Source organism: Rosa rugosa, chromosome 5, assembly GCF_958449725.1.
Source record: "Rosa rugosa chromosome 5, drRosRugo1.1, whole genome shotgun sequence".
In the NCBI taxonomy this organism is placed as follows: domain Eukaryota; kingdom Viridiplantae; phylum Streptophyta; class Magnoliopsida; order Rosales; family Rosaceae; genus Rosa; species Rosa rugosa.
The window spans coordinates 39,737,014-39,745,180 of record NC_084824.1 but is presented as its reverse complement, the minus strand read 5'-3'; positions in this window follow the sequence as shown (position 1 = coordinate 39,745,180).

Here is an 8,167-nt window from a genome sequence, read left to right as displayed (position 1 = left end):
AATGAACATTAATTTTTGGCTGCACTCACTGCAGTCTGACAAGGACAAAGCCTACGTCGGACTAGCACAATATATAATAGAAGAAAACCTACTAGGTCAAGCGCGTTCTATTTTCAACTTGTTATTTTTCATGTTATCTGTAAAACTATAGTGGTCTAAATAATGCTAGCATCATTAATTGGGATGACTGGGCATCATTGTTTTTATATGTATGAATAGTTTTTTTATTTTTTTAAAGGATAGTTATTTTATTCTTATAGTAACTGATAAATTGAAATTTTATAAATATTTAGTCTTCCTTTTTTTTCTTTTATTTTTTTGAGTAAATGAAGAATTCATTGATAATCGCAGGCCAGAACGGCACATAAAAATTTCTCAGAAAGACCAGAATCATGCACCATTCACTTAAGACATTGAAACTCTCTTAATTAAGGAGCCTAGCAAACTATAACATACCCTACAAAGAGATAATTTTGTGTGAAGACTTCTTTTGCCAATGTGCTCAATTGTGGTGCTCCAGAAGATTCCATTGTCAATATGTAAAAGAAACATGATGATCTGTAGGCAAAAAAACCGTATTTTGGTTAAACATCATAACGCTGGTTGACCTAGTCATTCCTCCTGGATCCCAAATACGAAACCTGGTAGAAACCAAGTGCATCAGTTTGGTCCATAAAAGGTCCCAAGTCCAATAAGCATCCGTTTTGGGTAAACAAAGCCCAACTGACTTCAGAACCCAAATTGACCTAGGCCAATAAGATGAGTTTGGCCCCAAAAATGATTTGGGCACCCAACCCATAATTGGTCCTCCCGCTGTTGCCCTGGTCACTTTCACGGCCGAAATCGCCGCTTCACATATGGGATGCCAGCCACCATGTGTTTGAAGCTTCAAGAGAAAAGTCTCCTCCACAGGTTGGAGCACCTTAGTCGCATGAGAAGCAAATGTTGTCGCCCCCATCTTCTCGCCTCCAGTCGCCTCGCCGGCGTGCTCTACATTCTCCAAGGCATGGCTTGCTTCCATCAATGCACCTGCATAATGATGCACTCCGACACTCCCACAGATCGAAGCGCAAAGACATACACGCCATCAATCGGATCCGAGTCCAGAGGTTGCACGTCTGCCAATTATTAGCCTGCCTTACTGCCATCACCAGCCAAACAGTGTTGCTCACCTCTTAGCTTCGAAGCTTTAAGCTCCGATCATCCCTGACTACGTACAACCTAGACTTGAGCTGACCTCGCCTGGACTTAATTCGGCACGACCATTCTTCTGCCCATTTAGCTTTGAGCCTGGTTGAACCCGACTACCAATCCATACCACTCTCATCAACTATTTCACTCCGACAAGAAGAGGTGATGGGTAACCTCGGGCTAAATTGGGTGGTAGCCTCACAAGATCGGCGTTTGAGTGTCATCAGCAGATGATTTAGAAGGGAGATCGATGTCGGCCACCATGGCTGTGGACTAGGGTTTAGGTAGAGTCGAGGAGCCATAGAGAAGATTTGCATGAATTGGCATTTTAACTTGAGAACTTTAAGATATTTATTCTTCCTTGTTTAGAAAATAAAATAATATATACAATATGACATGTCTTGAAGGGATCAGAACACTTCTTTACTAGGAAGAGTGTATGATGACATTGCTGACAACATAGAACTTATTTCGTGTTCAAGGGTCCTTCATGTACGAAGGGAGGCTAACGTTGCAGCACACCTTTTGGCTACTCATGCTTCTGCTACTGAACAAGTTTTTTTGCTTTCTTCTATTCCTCCTTTCCTTCAAGATGTAATTGCTACCAAGCAGCTTGTACACTGAGTTTTACTCGACGCCCAATAAAAGCCTAACCTCCTTCAACTCAAAAAAAAAAAAAAAATATATATATATACAATATGACCTGTTAGTGGAGCTTATAATGCCAATAGGCATGCTCGGGGTTCAGGTATTACGTCCCCCCAGTGCAACAAAATTTAATAAATAATGGTATGGGCATGGGGATGAGCTTTCCAGCTTGATTGGATTCCAAACCCATTATTCAAAAAAAAAAAAAAAAAAAAAAAATAATAATAATAATAATACACATACTCGTCAGTTTTTCAAAAATATTTTCATGATTCTGTGAGTTTCTTCTCATTGTGATTTGGTCTTTGTCACTTTTTAGTGCTCTTGCTATCATCCCGAAGGGGCAAAGTACCTATACAATGGCAAGAATAACTAGAGGCAGCACTAGGGCTATATTTGGTATAGCTGGGCTTTTCAGAAAAGCTAGCTTCTGCTTATTTCTGAGAATAAGTGGCTGAAAAGCAAAGATGGTGAGTGTTTGGTAAACTGGCTTTTTATAAGAGCTGTCAGTGACAGAAGCAGTGGCAAAGTGTTTGGTAAATCAAACTGGCTTGTGCTTTTTGTTTGTGGAATGACCAAATTAGACATGAGAAATTATTTTGCCTTGATTGGTTAGTAATACAATGTTCTTCAAATGCTCTTGTTATTATTTTTAATCTTTAATATGTCCTTATTAATTTTTGTTAACGTCTGCAAATCATACAAGCTTTCCACTATATTCTCCATCAAATGATATGATACTAGAAATTGTGCCCGCACTTTGCCGCGGGTTTTGAAGCTAACACAATGTTATTTAAGGACTAAATTTAAAAGTATAGAAAATATAGTTGACATGATCATTATATTATCAAAAGATTAAGTCTGTTTTACAACAAAAAATGAGGTAGATCAAGTCTCTCCATCAGCTTCCCACCTTTCCAAATATCTCTTTAGCTTGACCTGAATGGAAAACAAACATTGCATAATTAGGTAATAACATAAAAAATGAAAATAGAAAACTAAAAAGAAACCATGTACTAAAATTTGACTGTTGTTTGTGGTAAACCTCAGGAAATATGGGAGAATTAAGTGACCAAATAAATCATTCTCTGAGAATTAAGTGACTAATTCAGTTGTGTAAACACGAAAATCTGAAAGCAAACAAGATACAGACACGTGTACAAAAATAATAATTTTATTAATTTAAGTGCGGGTTACAATCTCTGTAGATGCTCTGATTCAATCTCCGACGATGAATTTCGCTCAAGGGCTTGACGCTTGATCTTGAGTGGTATGATGATCACGAGAGTTGACACGTGACGAACGCTTTGACTTGAGGTTAGTGAGGAACCGGCTATGTGGCAGCTTGAGGGTTCTTCACACGTGCTTGGGAGGCTTCAGAGATTCTGAGAGTATTTTCTTCTCTATTTTGGCTGAAGTCCTTCTCTTGATTTGAGAAGGGGTATTTATAGTATCGGCGTCTCGATGACATAGCATTAATCACATTCTGTAATTGTGTAATTAAATCAATCAGTTTTAATTGATTGATTTAATTATCTTTTATTTAAGGAATATGTCAATCAATTTCGATTTGATTTAATTTAATTGATTGATTTAATTATCTTTTATTTAAGGAATATGTCAATCAATTTCGATTTGATTTAATGCCCGATTTCAATCAGAATTTAAATAATCTAATCTGATTGATATTTGAATTTAATACTTGATTTCAATCAGAATTAAATAATTTAATCTGATCGATATTTGTATTTAATACTTGATTTTCGTCAAGATCAATCAGTTTAATACGATTAATCCGCTTTAAATGCTTTACTCGAGCAACAATCAATCAACGATAATTTGAAGATGCTTCCACGTCATTCAATCAATGGATCACTTGTGTTTTGACATGTGTCATCCTTGAAGCTCACATAATTTTGATGACATATGAGCTACGTGTGTCTTTTGTAGGACCCATGTGTCAACTAAGCTTGTTTAGTCAAAATTTCAAACATTGACCGATTTATTTAATGAATTTTATTTTCATTAAATTTCTTGTGTCTACAAATGCCCCCCACTTCAAGATGCGCCGTAAACATGTGGTTGTCACGTGCTTGAGGTGTGACTTGAAGTTGCTTTTTTTTTTATGGCACATTTCGCGTGCTTTGTAATCAGCTTACTTGGATGAATTAGCTAGCCAGCTTGATTTTTGCTTTGTGCCTTTGACATCGATAATTTTAGTCATTGCCTTGATGCTTTTTTTTCTTCTTGATTTGACTTGAGACCTTTAATAACCATGCATGGCCACTTTCCATGAGTCCCAAATAAATGGGTAATCTGCGAATGGATTTCTTCTTTTCATTCATATAGCTTCCATATGTGGCTTTGAAATTTCCCGTTTTACAGCCCTACTCATTTTTTTGAATTGGTAGGTAGTGAATTAGAGATGAAAGCCTCTGTTTTTGTTCTCAATTGATGCATGGCTGACATTCCCATAATTGGTATAAGTAATTACGACCTACCAAACTCATTTGGACTTCTATAGGTTAGAAATCTTCAATGGCTTGATAATTTCTTAAAACGAAGTAGAAAAGTAAATAGGTAAAACTTCCATCTCACGTTATAAAATGCACAATAAGGTTTTGCCCTAATCACCATTCACTTCCCTAGCCACCAGCACTTTTTATATATATATATATATATATATTTTGCTGCGCAATATGAAGACCTAGCCATGAATGAAGCAAGCTTGTAGAACTCCAAAGCTGTAGAGATTCCCTTGGAATCTTGATTTAATTTCGTAGAGATTCTCCCAAAATCTTGATTTAATTTTTTTTTTTTTTTTTGTAGAAATTCCCTCACAATCAGAATTTAATTTCGTAAATATGGCAAGGACCCCAAATGGGCAGGTGACAAACCCCATGATATAAGAATATTTTTTTTGCTTAAATATTTATGGCATAAATCCTTGATTTTCCTGAATAAAATATTTATTCACAAAATTTCTGCACTCAAAATATTATTGCCATATATAGCAGAAAATTTAGAATTTCTGCCATATTTTCCTAGTCTCAACTAGGAAATTAATGAAGTGAGAAACCCTAGCTTTTTAACATAAAACGACGGCCTCCTCACACTTGCTTGTCCAACCTGTCTTCTTCTTCAATAACAGTAACTCTAGACTCGGCTGTGGCTCTCAATTTCCTGCTTGGTTGACTTTTGTCCTTGGTGTTGCATAAGATCATCAAGCAAAGGTTATTTGTCTCTACACGTTTCTTTATTATTAATTGAGATGGCTGTGACACTGTGCTGACTTTGCTTATGTTTTTTTTTTTTTTTTACTGACAGAGCTTGCTGCACGTAGCTTGCTGCTTCCGCTGGGATCTTGAATTGAGATGAATCGTTGGTAGTGGCAGAAGCAAATCTGTGGTATTAATTCATTGCCTTCCTTTGCTGCTTAGCCATCTCTCCGTCATTATCATTGTTTTTTTTTATTTACATGCCATGCCTTTATGCCATCATGAATTACCATGATTCCGTCTTCTGACAACGGTAGAGACATATATGAATCTATGATTATGATTATGCACGTGCAGCCCATAGAAACATATATACATATATATATATATATATTTTCGATCACAACAGAAAGCATGACCTTAATCATTCTTTTTTTTTTTTTTTTTTTTGATGTCTGAGTTCAGAGCACGTCTCTGTTTTTTTTTTTCTTTGTTTTGCCGACGTCATTGTTTCCTTTATTTTTTTGCCGATAAAGCTTTGAGACTCCACCATAATTCCATATACCTTTCTGACATAATTCCATGATTCATCTTTATATATATATATATATATATATATATATATATAATATGTATATGCACACATATATGCACTGGATTCCAAGCATGATTAATCTTTTCCTTTAATCCCTGATGCTGCAGCCACTTTTTTATTTGACAATATATGCACGTTGTTCACATGGACCCCTCACCCTTCTTTTCTCATGATACCGCTTTTTCTGTCTTTTTTGTTTTTTTTTTTTTTTTTTGCGTACTTCCCTTTGAGAAATCACACTCCTTTCTGTTCTGACAATATATATATATATATATATATATAAATAAGCATTAATCACACACTCAGACATATATGCATGTGCAGCACTGCAGCCCCTGGAATTTCTCTTCACATCGTACATGTAAACTTGCAGAGGCATGATTAATTGCTCATTCATGTTCACAGAATGAATTTTTTTTTTCATATCACACAATATATGTGTACTCTAACAATTGCTTTAAATATTTTTTTCTCTTTGTTCAGAATTGTGGTGACAATTGAAGAACGCCAGCTTGCTTCTTTATTCGCGGCTTGTTGTTGCTAATTTCTTGTCTTGGGCTCCGCAAATCATTGAGACTAAGGTATGGCTTTCGGTCCCTTTTTATTATTATTGTTATAACCTGTCTTAATCGATCCTTGTTCAATTGCATGTCCATATGTTCTGACAATATATATAAATATATGCCCCCATGTGCATGATTGCATGATTCATGCTTACCTTTTGACATATGTATATATAGATTACATGCACGTGTAAGTTTTTTTTTTTTTTTTTCTCTGGTTCCAAAGCATGATTCTCTTTTTTTTTTTACATGCGTTCTGAAAGTGATTTGAAATATATATATTTTCCTCTTTCTTTTTCAGGACTTAGGTGATAATTGAAGAACGCGGACGTCCTAAACGCTTGGATTCCTCCACATTTGTGCGTGGTAGGGTCCACTGAAAGCGGTTAGGCTTCGCGTATTTGGCGGCCCACGGAGAGAAGAACGCGGACGTCCTAAACGCTTGGATTCCTCCACATTTGTGCGTGGTAGGGTCCACCAAAAGCGGTTAGGCTTCGCGTATTTGGCGGCCCACGGAGAGAAGAACGCGGACGTCCTAAACGCTTGGATTCCTCCACATTTGTGCGTGGTAGGGTCCACCAAAAGCGGTTAGGCTTTGCGTATTTGGCGGCCCACGGAGAGAAGAACGCGGACGTCCTAAACGCTTGGATTCCTCCACATTTGTGCATGGTAGGGTCCACCAAAAGCGATTAGGCTTCGCGTACATCGTCAGGCACTTGCGATCGCGCTTTCCGTCCTTTCGTGGCCATGGCCTTCTTCAAGTGCTTCAAGAAAGGGACAGTCACAATCCTCGAGGATCCGGAGGACGCTCAAAGTGACGGCACTACTCTGCAAGTGCACCCATCGTTGACTGGGCCTCAAGCAATCGATGTCCCTCCTTATGACCCTTCAGCACACATCCTCCAGTGGACTCATGTGGTACCTCGCCAGCTGGCTATGTTTCGACAACCGAGATCTGGAAGAGACCAACAAAACTCGCATGTACTGTTGCTGAAGTCCTCGCATCATGATCAGAACACTCCTCAGACCCCATTCACACTTCTCAACGATCGCATATGCAATAGTTCAGTGCAGTGGAGCAATGCATTTCGAGCAAATGGCGGGTTTTCTTACACAGAGTTCTACTGGGAATGGGTAGAAGATATTTTAAGCAGGAATGGCAAGCTTATCCGGGAGACTGGCCTCTATCGAGCTATATTCGCCTCACTGTTCAGCTATGACCGTGTTGCACCTGTCATACGGGCCTTCTGCGCATACTGGTGCCCTGCGACGAATACCCTCCACACATCTAGAGGAGAAATGTCCATCTCCCTCTGGGATTTGGACCAACTCGGAGGTTTGCCCATTGTTGGACGGTTTTATGATGAGGTGGTTCCAACTGCTGAAGAGCTTTCTGCAACGAGCAAAGGGAGTCAACAAAGCTGCCGCTATTTGTTTCTCGCCTACCATAAGCTTTGCAAGGAAGGTCAAGGGCAGAAAGTGAAGATAACCTCATGGATACGATATTGGTATAGAGGAGCTTTGCGCTATAAGAGGCCTCCGAACAAAAGCCAAAGGAACAAAAGAGATCCGCCCCAAGATGCGTTTAATCCATCTGGCAAGATCCCCGAGATCCGACAACGAACTTCTGCAGACCGCGCAACATTTGATGACTTAGGCATGGAGGGTGAAGACATAGAGCCCACCTATTTGGCTGCCTTTCTTGCTTGTTGGTTGTGCCTGTTTATTTTACCTAGAGACGACACTGGTTTGATTCGTCCGGGAGTTTTCAAAGTTGCAAGCAAAATGTCACAGGGTGTACAATTTTGCCTAGCGGTACCAGTACTGGCCAGCATCTATCAAGGTTTGAACGAGATTTCTGTTTCCAGCGATCCAGGTAATTGCTCGGCTGCTCTTCCTTTTCATTATATTTATGCATGGATAGCAGAGTACTTCGGCACCCACTTTCAATC